Source organism: Piliocolobus tephrosceles, chromosome 17 (assembly GCF_002776525.5).
Source record: "Piliocolobus tephrosceles isolate RC106 chromosome 17, ASM277652v3, whole genome shotgun sequence".
Taxonomy (NCBI): Eukaryota; Metazoa; Chordata; class Mammalia; order Primates; family Cercopithecidae; genus Piliocolobus; species Piliocolobus tephrosceles.
This window is the reverse complement of record NC_045450.1, coordinates 43,073,755-43,088,191: the sequence shown is the minus strand read 5'-3', so window position 1 is coordinate 43,088,191 and position 14,437 is coordinate 43,073,755. Positions and strand designations below refer to the sequence as shown.

The 14,437-nt window shown below is 41.6% G+C and overlaps 2 pseudogenes; both read left to right on the top strand.

Moving 5' to 3' along the window:
• Positions 1–3,798: 3,798 nt before the first annotated feature.
• Positions 3,799–3,898, top strand: LOC111541495 (annotated as a pseudogene).
• A 7,267-nt stretch (positions 3,899–11,165) lies between these two features.
• On the top strand, positions 11,166–11,264 carry LOC111541494 (annotated as a pseudogene).
• Positions 11,265–14,437: the final 3,173 nt, after the last annotated feature.

Genomic DNA, 14,437 nt, shown 5'->3' with positions numbered 1-14,437 from the left:
TGATTCTCCTGCCTCAGCCTCCTGAGTAGCTGGGATTACAGGCATCTGCCACCACACCCAGCTAACTTTTGTATTTTTAGTAGAGACGGGGTTTCACATGTTGGCCAGGCTGGTCTTGAACTCCTGAACTCAAGTGATCTGCCTGCCTAGGCCTCTCAAAGTGTTGGCATTACAGGCATGAATCACCATGCCCGGCCATTTATCTAGTTTATTGTCTGTTACCCCTAATAGAACATTAGCTCCATGAGGATGGGGATTTTTTTAGTTTCTTTTTCAATGCTATATCACTGCTGCCTAGTGTGTATTGGGCACTTTGTAAGTATTTATTGAGTGATTTAGTGTCTCTTTATTTAGAGCAGTAATATTAAATTTCCTTTAAAACATCAAGTAAAAGTTTTAAGTAAATAATAGTACAGATGATATGTAGATATTACAGTGGTTACAAAATGTAGCAGTAAAACACTGAAAATACTAAGTTAAAGTGGTTAAAAAATAATTTGCTGGGCCGGTCGCGGTGGCTTATGCCTGTAATTCCAGCCTTCGGGAGGCCGAGGCGGGCGGATCACGAGGTCAGGAGTTCGAGATCAGCCTGGCCAGCCCGGTGAAACCCCATCTCTACTAAAAATACAAACACTTAGCCAGGCATGGTGGTGCACACCTATAGTCCCAGCTACTTGGGAGGCTGAGGCAGGATAATTGCTAGAACTTGGCAGGTGGAGGTTGCAGTGAGCCGAGATTGTGCCACTGCACTCCAGCCGGGGGGACAGAGGGAGACTCTGTCTCAAAAAAAAAAAAAAAAAAAAAATTGTTTGCCAAGGTACATGCTAGTCACAATATAATTCTGTAGATCCATGAGCTTAAGTCATTAATATCATGATGAAAGTTCATTGATTGGGCTCCAGTAATGTAGATTTTGTTGAGTTTTGGTGGAACTGTACTGAATTTTACCTTTATATCAACTGTAAAAAAGGAATGCTTAAGCAAATACAATTTTAAATGGCCTAGTTCCCTACCTATGAAGCATTTTCAGCAGCCATTTCTAGTCAATTGCTGTGTTACTTCAGGAAGCCAACAGGCCTGGGTAGGATCCAATTTTTACTACTTTAATTGGCTTTGTAACCTTGGGTGAGTTACCTCGCAGAAGCTTCTGTGTCTGTAAAATGGAGATAATGATAGTAGCTCACGGAGTTGTGGTGCAGGTAGGACAAATAAGCTAATACCCAGTTGGCCCTCGAACAATGAGAAGGTCAGGGCACTGACCCCTACACAGTCAAAAATCTACATATAACATTTTAAATTTAAAAAATTATTTTTAAAATTTTTATTGAGGTGAGATCTTGCTATGTTGCCCAGGCTGGTCTCGAACTCCTGACCTCAAGCAATCCTCCTACCTCAGCCTCCCAAAGTGCTGGGATTATAGGTGTGAGCCACTGGCTTACACATAACTTTTGACTTCCCAAAAACTTAGCTACTACTAGTCTGCTGTTGACCAGAAGCCTTATTGATAACAGTTGATAACAGATATTTTACATGTTATATGTATTATATACAGAAGCCTTATTGAACAGTTAACAGATATTTTGCGTATTATATGTATTATACACTGTATTCTTATAATAAAGTAAGCCAAATAAAAGAAAATGTTAAGAAAACCATAAGGAAGAGAAAATACATTTACTATTCATTGAGTGGAAGTGAGTCACGATAAAGGCCTTCATCCTTGTCATCTTCATGTTGTGTAGACTGAGGAGGAGGAGGAAGAGGAAGGGCTGGTCTTGCTATCTCAGGGGTAGCCCAGGTGGAAGAAGTGGAGGACTTGCAAGGGGAGGTAGGAGAGTCAGACACACAAGGCATACATTTTTTTTTTTTTTTTTTTGGAGGTGGAGTCTCGCTCTGTTGCCCAGGCTGGAGTGCAGTGACACGACTTCGGCTCACTGTAACCTCCGCCTTCTGGGTTCAAGTGATTCTCTGGCCTCAGCCTCCTGGGTAGCTGGGATTACAGGCACAGGCTGCCACACCTGGCTAGTTTTTGTATTTTTAGTAGAGATGAGGTTTTGCCACTTTGGTAAGGCTGGTCTTGAACTCCTAACCTTGTGATCCACCCACCTTGGCTTCCCAAAGTGTTGGGATTACAGGCGTGAGCCACCATGCCCAGCCCATGGTATAACTTTTATTGAAAAAAGCTTCACGTATAAGTGGGGACTCACGCAGTTCAAACCAACCCATGTTATTCAAGGGTCAGCTGTATACAAAGCACTGAGCTCAGGGCCTAGCCCACAATAAGAGCTCAATAAATGTCTTTCTTATCATCATTATTCATGTTTGTTTAGTGCTGCGTCCTCAGCACCTCAGAGAATACCTGGGACATAGCAAGCACTCCATGAACATTTGTCAAATGGCTGTCATTGATGATCATCTGTTAAATAGCTGTCATTATTGATGATCATCCTTGGTCTAGGCTTGGCCACACTTGTCTCCCCTTCAGTTCCAGTTACCAAATATATTTGAAGGTGATAAAGTATTGTTCTCCAAATTTTTCCTGCAAAAAATTAGGTAGAATTTATCTCCTATGAGATCAAATTATTATAGTTATTTGTGTTTTAGAATTACAGTATCACGTTTGAAATCTTACTACGTAAGATTAATAGATCTGAACCATTGGAGTTCATTTTTACATAATTTAGATGTTCTTTTGGTTGAGCTATTTCTTGAGCACTGCTCCAAAACGCCTTCCATGAGATCAAAATAAATTGATGGGCATGATGCGACCTTGTGTGTGGGTAGCACCAATTTTAGATTCTTCCCACAGTCTTCAGCAGCACTAACAGAAATTGTTAACCCGTCTTATATATTGAGAGATATTGTATGTGCATGTATGTGCGTGTGTGTGTGTCCCTCTTAACTTGCAAAGAAGAAGCTATTGCATCATTATAAGAGAGGTACCTGTTAATTCAACTTCATCAGGCAGGGCTGGTTTCTCCGAGGCCTCTCTCGTTGCATGCAGATGGCTGTCATCTCGCTATGTGCTCACATGGCTATTCCTCTGTGTACATGCATCCTTGGAGTCTTTCTCTTCTTATAAGACACCAGTCATATTGGATTGGAGCTCCACCCTTAGGATCTCATTTAACTTTAATTACCATTTTGAAGCACTCTGTCTCCAAATTTAGTCACATTAAAGGTTAGGGCTTCAAACTGCAAGTGTTGAGGTGACACAAAACACAGTCCATAACAATCTGGTCTCTATCTTCATGTTCTGAAACTTTTTTAAAGTTTATTTTTGAATTTTTAATTGGTAAATAATAATGATATATATATACACACATACATATATATGTATAGTACAATGTGATGACTTGATACATATGATATTCCTTCATCATTGCCCTGAGATATAGTTTCCCAAGAGCAAAGGTTGGCTAGAGACATCTGACTGAACACAAGCACACACACTATCTCCCTACTTGCTGCCTCAAATCTCCTTACACAATACATTCTGTCTCTCAGTGGGCATTTGATATGTACATATGAAATCCACAAAAACAGGAACACAATAAAGAGGGCCACCAGAAGACCGGAAGGATATGGGAACTCCTGGAGGATAGAAAGCAGACAGGATCCAACTGACAGCAAACCTGGAGCAAAGACAAACACAGCTTAACCAAAGGTAGGCAAATAACTACCAAGGAAGTGAGAGCTAGTTTAGGGATATTCCCGGCTTAGGCAACAGACACCTGGAGCAGGAGCAGGTGCTGGCACAAGAGATGGAAGAGCTGTATTCACAAGAGCCAGGTCAGGACTTGATTCCATGGTACAAACTAAAATGGGAAGGATACCATGATGATTAGAACAGCCCCTGTACTAGAATGACATGAATTGTGAGACATTTTGCATTTTTCATAGTACCACCCCACACATTCCATGCAAATCACAAAGATCACAAAGATGAACATGTACATTTTTACAATGGAGAGATCTGGGGTTGCCACTCTATGAAAATGATGAGACCTAACCTGTTAATACAGGATGACCTGACATGATGTACCTATAGATATCATGCAGTATGTATACTGAATCACCTATGAAGTATTTGTGCCTAAATATTTAACCTGAATCCAATTAAGCATCAAAACCTAATTTTACAAGGAATATGAAGGTAAGGGAGGGGGATTTGAGAAGTTCAATGTCACCAAGAGGAAACAAGCGGACAAAATCAGATTGTGGAGTATTTTTACAAGGGCAATGCTTGTAAAATATTGTCTCAGGGAATCCATAACTCTAAGACCCTTGTAATGACCTCAGAAAGATGTAGGATGGTGCTTTGTGCTCTCTTAGTTACACAAAGAGCTAAGAATCTAAAGGGCATGCCTCCTAGCACCTCTCAGCTAGACAGCAATGCTTGGAGGGCTCCTGAGGGTGTAGTTGCACAGCAGCTTCACAGGGAGCCCAAGAAGGGCAGACTTCAAAGAGTCCGGCCTGATGTCACAATGGGATGAGACTTTGGCGGAGTCTTGGAAAGGGGTACATGTTTTGCATGTGAGAGAAAGGGAAATTATTTGTGGCCAGAGGGCAGACCATGGCAGTTTTTTTTTGTTTTTTCGTTTTTTTTTTGGAGACGGAGTCTCGCTCTGTCGCCCAGGCTGGAGTGCAGTGGCCGAATCTCGGCTCACTGCAAGCTCCGCCTCCCGGGTTTACGCCATTCTCCTGCCTCAGCCTCCCGAGTAGCTGGGACTACAGGCGCCTGCCACTTCGCCCGGCTAGTTTTTTTTGTATTTTTTAGTAGAGACAGGGTTTCACCGTGTTAGCCAGGATGGTCTGGATCTCCTGATCTCGTGATCTGCCCGCCTCGGCCTCCCAAAATGCTGGGATTACAGGCTTGAGCCACCGCGCCCGGCCGACCATGGCAGTTTTAAAAACAGGCTGGATATGGTGGCTCATGCCTAATAATCCTGGCACTTTGTGAGGCAGAGGTGGGAGGATTGCTTGAGCCCTGGAGTTCGAGACCAGCCTGGGCAACATGGTGAGATCCTGCCTCTACAAAAAATCCAAAAATTAGCCAGGCATGGTGGTGTGTGTGCCTGTAGTCCCAGCTACTTGGGAGGCTGAGGTGGGAGGATCGCCTGACCCCAGAAGGTTGAGGTTGCAGTGAACTGTGATTGTGCCATTGTGTTCCAGCCTGGGTGACAGAAAAACAACAACAAAAAACCCAAAAATCAAAAACACAGCTGCAAATTCTTTGAATCTGGGTGGGCTTTGTCACAGAGCATAATGAGAGCAACAACAGAGCCTGATGTAAGTGATGCTGTGTGACTCCCGATACTGGCTCATAAAAGGCAACGGAGCTCCTGTTCTGTTCCCCAAAACACTCCTCCTCAGAGCCAGGAGTCAGGATGTAAGGAAACTGACCATTCTGAGACCATGCTAGCCAGGGAGGCAACATGGACATGCTCTGGTGGGCAGTCCCAGCTAATCACAGCCTGCCTGCCATCCCAACCAAGGTCTCAGACATGAGTGTGCAGAAGCCATCTTGGAGCCTCCAGACCATATCCATATGACAAGTGGATACCACCAAGAGACCTTGTCAATGTCATGCGAAAAAGAGGAATTGCTTGACTGGGCTCTGCCTGAATTCACAATTGACAAAATCGTAAAATATAATAAAATAATCGTTTGAGGTCAATGAAGTTTTGGAGTGTTTTTTTTTCTTAAATCTTTATATAGACTTGGCCGGGCATGGTGGCTCACGCCTGTAATCCCAGCACTTTGGGAGGCTGAGGTGGGCGGATCATGAAGTCAGGAGATTGAGACCATCCTGGCTAACATGGTGAAACCCCGTCTCTACTAAACATACAAAACATTAGCTGGGCATGGTGGTGGGCGCCTGTAGTCCCAGCTACTTGGGAGGCTGAGGGAGGAGAATGGCGTGAACCTGGGAGGCAGAGCTTGCAGTGAGCCCAGATTGCGCCACTGCACTCCAACCTGGGTGACAGAGAGACTCCATCTCAAAAAAAAAAAAAAAAAAAAAAAAAAAAATCTTCATATAGACTTCTAGAACAGAATTTGGCTCTCCAAAAACTCAATGTCATGGATGAGGGATGGGGAAAATGGGGTGGGGGTGTCTGTTTAAAGTGCTATAATAATCTATTGCAAGGATTTGGCCTTGATTGGCTTATAGTTCAAAAAAGTAGATTACGGGTACTTTGCGGACAACTGAGGAGACTTGCACACAGACCACTACACAATATTTTTACGAAATTGTTGTTAATTGCGTATTAGTCTGTTTTTGCACTTCCATAAAGAACTTCCCTGAGACTGGATAATTTATAAAGGAAAGAGATTTAATTGACTCACAGTTCTGCATGGCTGAGGAGGCCTCAGGAAACTTACAATCATGGCAGAAGGGGAAGCAGTCACCTTCTTAACAAGTTGGCAGAAGGGAGAAGAGAGTAGAAAAAACTATCACTTTTCAAACCATCATATCTTGCGAGAACTCACTCACTATCACGAGAACAGCATGGGGGAAACCACCCCATGATCCAATCACCTCCCTCCTTCAACATATGGGGATTACAATTCACGATGAGATTTGGGTGGGGACATAGAGCCAAACCATATCAATCGTGTTAGATATGATCATAGTTTTATTGTTATATAGAAAAATGTCAATTTGTAGGAGATACTGGTATATAGGTCAAGTGTCATTATGATTGCAACTTACTTTACAATGGTTCAGCAAAACAATTATATATACACACACACATACACGAAGCAAATATAGCAAAAAGCTAACAACTGTTTGAATCTAGGTACTAAGTATATGCATGTTCATTATGCCAGCCTTTCAACTTTTCTGTGGGTGAAGATTTTCATAATAAAAAGCTGAGAAAAAAAGATCAGAGAAAATTAACTCATAAAAATGTTTCCAATTTCAGTAGTCATGAAGACAATGTAAATTAAAACCCAAATGCAATACCACCCACCAGAATGGCTAAAATGAAAAGGACAGAAAAGCGTTGGCAAGGCTGTGAATCAAGTGGAACCTCCTCACAGAAGTGTAAAATGGTCCAACCACTGTGGAAAACTGTTGGCTGTGGCTACTAAAGCCAACAGATGTAAACACATCGCATCATTATTATAGAGGTAACTTGTTAATTCAAGTTTTCTTTTTCTGTGTTTTCAATCCCATAAAATTACCCTTTCCTACCATTCCTATATTTTCAGATTTTTCTGGTAACTTGATAAGTAATTTATTCCCTAGTCTGATAGCCAGTTTCTCTCAGTCCAAATGAGTGGGGCGGTGAGCAGGTTCATTAGCTTGAAAAGAAAATGGGTGAAGCAGCTTTCATTTACTCATCAAGATGTTTAGGTGCCTATTAGATGCATTGGGGCTGCAAACCTGTATGCAAAGATGAGTACGATGTGTTCTTGACTGTCAGGGAGATCAGTCAGCACCCAGAGGAGAACATGGTAACATGAGGTGATAAAAGCAATAATAGGTGGGTGTAGTGGCTCATGCCTGTAATCCCAGAACTTTGGGAGGCTGAGGCAGAAGGATCACTTGAGCCCAGGCGTTTGAGACCAACCTGGGCAACACAGCAAGATCCCATCTATAAAAATATTTTTAAAAAAAATTATCTGAGTGTGGTGATGCATGCCTATAGTAGCAGCTACTCAGGAGGTTGAGGTGGGAGGACTACTTGAACCCAGGAGGTTGAGGCTGCAATGAGCTGTGAACATGCCACACCACTGCACTTCAGCCTGGGCAACAGAGCAAGATTTAAAAAAAGAAAAGCAATGATAGAGCCATGTCCAAAACGTACACAGGTTCAGAAGGCATGGTGAATTCTCAACTGGATATAAGAAGGGTTTACACTGTTCTAGAGGAAGGGCCATCAGAATAGGGCCTTAGATTATGAGTAGGACTTTCCAGGCCCAGGGATCAACATCAAGCAAAGATGTGGGATTGTGCAAGTTCAGGACAAAGCATCTCTCCTTTCAAACCAGTACCTCTTTTTGCTTTGCATTTCCTGGTTAATGGCACCACCATCTACCCAACGACCTGTATCTTTATGAGACTGATGTGCTGCCTACTGTACTAAAGTGGCAATTAACCTGTATCTTTATATGGCAAGTAACATAAAAATCCAATTTGAACTGGCTTAAAGAATAAGGGGGTTTCTAGGCTTTATAACAGGAGAGTCAAGGACTTCATGGTTGGTTGATCCAATAGCCTGAGGATACCACTGGGGATCTATCCTTGCTTTGGTCTGCTATGGTCAGCTCCAGTCTATGGCCCATTTTCCTGGGGCCTGGAGTCACAAGATGGTTTTCAAGTAAGTCAGGTCTATCCACCTCCCTGATCTTGTCAAGTGGGAAAGGGCACTTCAGTCCTGATATTCCAATCAAGAGTTCTAGCATTCACTGATTGGCAGGTTTAGATCACATTGTCACTCTTGAACCAAAAACTACAGTGAGAGCCATGGAATGTGCTAATTAATGTAGGTCAGTCCAGGCCCACCTCTAAAGCCAAGATAGAGTTCAGTTTCTCCAAAGCACATGGGCTGTACAAGAGAGATTGGGAGGTCGTGTTGAGTGACAGCCTGGAAGCTCTTAGGAAGAAGGACGTTGGGTAGAAAACAAATAAATGTTCATTGCAGTTACTACCTGCAATGAACAAATAAATGTTCATTTCAATTACTAGATGCAATTCAGGAGCCTGGGAAGAATTTGGTATTTCTTACTTTCTTACCTCCCCACATCCAACCAGTCAACAAATTCTGCTGACTTTACCTTCTTGTTATTGTATTATTGGCCCAACTGTCTTTGTTCAAGCCGTCATCATTTCTCACCCATACGCTTAAAATGCCTCCTAGTTGGTGTCCCTGCCTCTACTGTCTCCTCACTCCGGAGTTGCTTTGGACTACTCCGATAGTGATCTTCCTACTTCCAAGTTCTGATCCCGTTACCCCGCTGCTTATGACCCAAATGGCTTCCCAGTGGTTACAGAATAAATTCTAAAACCTGGATAAGTCACTTCCCTGAGGTCACGTCTTTCATGTTATGTGTATTAGTCTGCTAGAGTCATAACAACGTATCACAGATTGAGTGGCTTAATAACAGAAATTAGTTTTCTCACAGTTCTGGAGGCTGGAAGCCCAATATCAAGGTGTCCACAGGGTTGATTTCTGGTGAGGCCTCTCACCTTGGCTTGCAGATGGCCACCTTCTAGCTCTGTCCTCACGTGGCCTTTCCTCTGTGCATGCTCATCCATGGTGTCTCTTTCTCTTTTTTTTTTTTTTTTTTTTTTTTTTTTTTTTTTTTTTGAGACGGAGGCTTGCTCTGTCACCTGAGCTGGAGTGCAGTGGCCGGATCTCAGCTCACTGCAAGCTCCGCCTCCCGGGTTTATGCCATTCTCCTGCCTCAGCCTCCGGAGTAGCTGTGACAACAGGCGCCCGCCACCTCGCCCAGCTAGTTTTTTGTATTTTTAGTAGAGACGGGGTTTCACCGAGTTAGCCGTGTTAGCCAGGATGGTCTCGATCTCCTGACCTCATGATCCGCCCGTCTCGGCCTCCCAAAGTGCTGGGATTACAGGCTTGAGCCACCGTGCCCGGCCCTCTTTCTCTTCTTATAAGACACCAGTCACGTTGGATTAGGGCTCCGCCCTTATGATGTCATTTAACCTTAATTACCTTTTTAAGGATGCTGTCTCCAAATATAGTCATTGGGAATTAGGGCTTCAAATTATGAATTTGGGGAAAACATAATACAATCCACAACAACCTGCTTTCTATCTTTATCCTCTGATTTTTTTAAATTAAATTAAATTAAATTTATTTTTTAATTTTTTTTCGAGACAGAGTCTCACTCCATCACCAAGTTTGGAGTGCAGAGGTGCAATCTTTGCTCACTGCAACCTCTGCCTCCCAGGTTCAAGCAATTCTTCTGCCTCAGCCTCCCAAGTAGCTGGGACTACAGGTGTATGTCACCACGAGCTGATTTTTTTTGTATTTTTAGTAGAGACAGGGTTTCACCATGTTGGCCAGGCTGTTCTTGAACTCCTGACCTCAAATGATCCACCCACCTTGGCTTCCCAAAGTGCTGGGATTATAGGCATGAGCCACTGCACCTGGCCCTTTTAAAATTTTTTAATTGACAAATAATAATGGTATATATTTATGGGATACGATGTAATGATTTGATACGCATGACACTTCCTCATTTCTGCCCTGGGATATAGTTTCCCAAGAGCAAAGGTTGGCCAGAGATGTCTGACTGAACACAGCACATACACTACCTCCCTACTTCCTGCCTCAAATCTCCTTACACAACACATTCTGTCTCTCTGTGAGTATTTCCTACGTACACATGAAACCCACAAAAACACATGAACACAATAAAGAGGGTCACCAGAAGACCAGAAGGATACAGGAATTTCTGGAGGATAGAGAGCAGGTGAAATCTGATTGACAACAAATCTGGAGCAAAGACGAACACGGCTTAACCAAAAGTAGGAAAAATGACCACCAAGGAAGTGAGAGCAGTTTAGGGATATTCTAAGCCTAAGTCAACAGACATCTGGAGCAGGAGCAGGGGCTGGCACAAGAGATGGAAGAGCTGTATTTGAAGCTGTCCTCACACGGTTAACAAGAATTCTGGGCAGAAATATAGTTATAATTAAGCATTAGTCAGGCTGCAATTTGACCCACTTTCTTGTAACCAAAATTCATGTAGCACTAGATATTGACCATTTGTATCCTCATTGTTTCTATAAATGGGATTTCTGATGTTAGAATCATAGAGGTTTTGTGTAAGAATGGCTTAAGCCAATCCTTAATTCTAGCGGAGTAGCTGATGTCAACCATTTTAAAGATCCCACAGAGAAACCAAATCAATGTACAGATATAGTTTCTTTATCTCCCTGTCCCATGACGTCACCCTGGACTTGCTGACCAATCAACCATCTTCACACTTTGGCCCATTCCAAAACCCTTAACATCCCTAGCCCCAAACTCCTCAGGGAGACAGATTTGGGATTTTCTCCTGTCTTATTATTTGGCGGCCTTATGATTAAACCTCTTTCTCTTCTGCCTTAGCATATTGACTTGCCACATGCATCAGGCAAAGAACCAATTACCGTTACAAATCCATGAGAGCCAGGGCAGAACGTGCTTCCATAGCACAAACTAAAATTAGAAGGATGCCAAGATGATTAACATGGTCCCTGCACAAGGATGACATGAATTTTTGCAGCATTTCATATTTTTCCTAGTATCACCCCACAAGTTCATGAAAATCACAAGGAAGAAAATGTACATTTTTACAATGGAGAGGCCTGGGGGTCACCACCATATGCAAGTGATGGAACCTAACATATTAACAGTAGGACAACCTGACATGATATACCTATAGATATCATGCAGTATAATGTATTCAAAATCACCTACAAAGTATTCTTGCCAAAATATTCAACCTTAATCAAATCAAGCCTCCAGACCCAATTTTGCAGGAAATATGGAGGTGAGGGAAGGGGATTTGAAAAAGGTTAAATGACACCAAGAGAAAACAAGCAGACAAAATCAGAATGGGGAACATTCTACAAGAGTAATACTAGGAAAACAGTCTCAGGAAATCCAGTGCGTAACTGTAAGAACCCTGTTAATGGCCTCAGAAAGACTTAAAATTGAGCTTTTTGTGTCTCCTCTTAGCTATACCCAAAATTCCGGACGAAGCCAAAGGGCATGCCTCTTAGCCCATGTCAGCTAGACAATAATACTTCTAAGACTTCTACAGTAGCCTCACGGGGAGCCCATGATAAAGAAGAGCAGATCTCAAACAGTCCGAGCCAGGTGTCCTAATGGAAAGAGAGTCTGGAGGAATCTTGGAAAAGGGTGTGTGTTTTGCATGTGAGAAAAGGGCACATTATTTGTGACTGAAGAACAGATCATCACAGCTTTAAAAACATAGCTGCAAATTCTTTGCATCTGGGTGGGCTTTGTGACAGCTTCAAACAACAGAGCCTGATGGAAGTGACGCTGTGTGACTCCTGACACTGGGTCATAAAAGGCGGTGTGGCTCCTGTTCTGGTCTCCAAAACACTCGTCCTCAGAGCCAGGAGTCAAGATGTAAGGAAACTGACCATTTTGAGTCCATGCTAGCCAGAGAGGCTACATGGACATGCTCTGGTTGGCAGTCCCAGCTGATCACAGCCTTCCTGCCATCCCAACTAAGGTCTTGTACATGAGTATGCAGAAGCCCATCTTGGAGCTTCCAGACCAGTCCATATAACAAGTGGATACCACCAAGTGACCTTGTCAATGTCATGTGAAAAAGAAGAATCACTTGACTGAGCCCTGCCTGATTATGATTGACAAAATTATAAAATATAATAAAATAATTGTTTTAAGCTGCTAAGGTTTTGGGGTTTAAAAAATTTTTATATAGATAACTGGAACAGAATTTGGCTCTCCAAAAAATCAGTGTCGTGGGTAGGAGGTGGGGAAGATGAGGGATCTGTTTAAAGCGCTATGACAATCAAATGCAAGGATTTGGCCTTGATTGGCTTCTGGTTCAAAAAAGTAGATTACGGGTACTTTGAGGACAACTGGGGAGACTTGCACACAGACCATTACACAGTATTCTTAGGAAATTATTGTTAATTGTGTTATATATGATCATGGTTTTATGGTTATGTAAAAAAATATCTATTTCTAGGAGATACTGGTGTAATTATGAGTCAAGTGTCATTATGATTGCAACTTCCTTTACAATGGATCAGCAAAACAATTATGTGTATGTGTATATATATACACATATATACACACACACGAAGCAAATATAGCAAAAGGCTAACAATTGTTTAAATCTAGGTACTAAGTATATGCATGTTCGTTATGCCAGCCTTTCAACTTTTCTGTATTTTAAGATTTTCATAATAAAAAGCTGAGAAAAAAAGAGCATACAAAATTTAACTCATAAAAATGCCTCCAACTTCATTAGTCATGAAGAAAATTTAAATTAAAACCCAAATGCAATACCACCCACCAGAATGGCTAAAATGAAAAGGACAGAAAAGCGTTGGCAAGGCTGTGAATCAAGTGGAACCCCCTCGCAGAAGTGTAAAATGGTCCAATTACTGTAGAAAACTGTTGGCCCTATCTTCTAAAGCCAACATGTAGCTACCCTATGACCCAACAATTCCTGTTCCAAAAGAAGTCCATACATATGTTCATCAAAACATATGAGTAAGTACTACTAACAATAGCCTCAAGCTGCAAACTACCCAAATGTACATCAACAGGAAAAGGAATAGATAAATGTTTGTTCATAAAATGGAAAGCTATACATCAACAAGCATGAAGAAACCACAACCACACAGAACAAGGTGGATTAATCTCACAAACATGCTACATGAAATAAGTCAGATATGAAAGAGTATGATTCCATTGATAATCTTTTAATAGAGATAACATTTTAATCAAATAATATTTAATAAATCTACTGTAATAGATGTTAGGGCAATGATTACCCTTGGAGGTACAATGACTGGAAGGGGATGCAAGGCCCCTAGTTGTTCTGTTTCTTGATCTTGGTGCTCGTTATAAGGATGTGTTAACTTTGAGCAACTTTCCAATATATGCTACATTTTAATACAAAGTTAAGAAAAATAAAAGAAAAAGATCTTCTCCCACATATGCTGACTCAGAAGCTGGCATTACCTTCCCCACCCCCACCACCAGGATAAAGCCTTGAGTAGAGCTCTCTGAAACAGGACTTCTGAAACTGGGACCAAAAAGGAGGGAGGTATTCCAGGTAAGTTACAATGACCCTGAGAGTTCCTCTCACTCAGAAGGCAAACATATTATCCTTTCCTAATTTAGTAGTCTGTCATTAGGAGACCCAAGATTTACTTTTGAACTAAAAAATAGATAAATGATAGATGGATTTATACAGACAGATATTCAATTACAACTTCCAATTATAAGTATTAATAGATACTTAAGAATCATCAGCAGTTTGGGAAACACAACACACACACAAAACATCAAACTCAACAAACAGAAAAATGAGTACCCAAAACACAGAATTCATACAGCCATCAAAAGACTTTAAGATAATTATAATTAATATTATCAGAGAGAAGAAACTGCTAATAAATAAACCACTCTGTTTTTGGAAATTAAAAAAATTATCATTACCATAAAATAAACCCTCTACAACTTAATAGGTAGGGTACATAGCAGAATAGACTCAGTTGAAAATGAGCTAAAAGATCAAGTTGAGGGATTTTCCCAGAGTGTCTTACAAAAGTAAAGAATGATAGAACCTATGACAGAAAAGTTGAGACTTGTTAAATGGATCCAGAAATATCAGTGTTCAGTTAATAGGCTAGGAGAGACCAGAGAGAATAGAGAGAAAAAAAGTAATAAAAGAAATAATA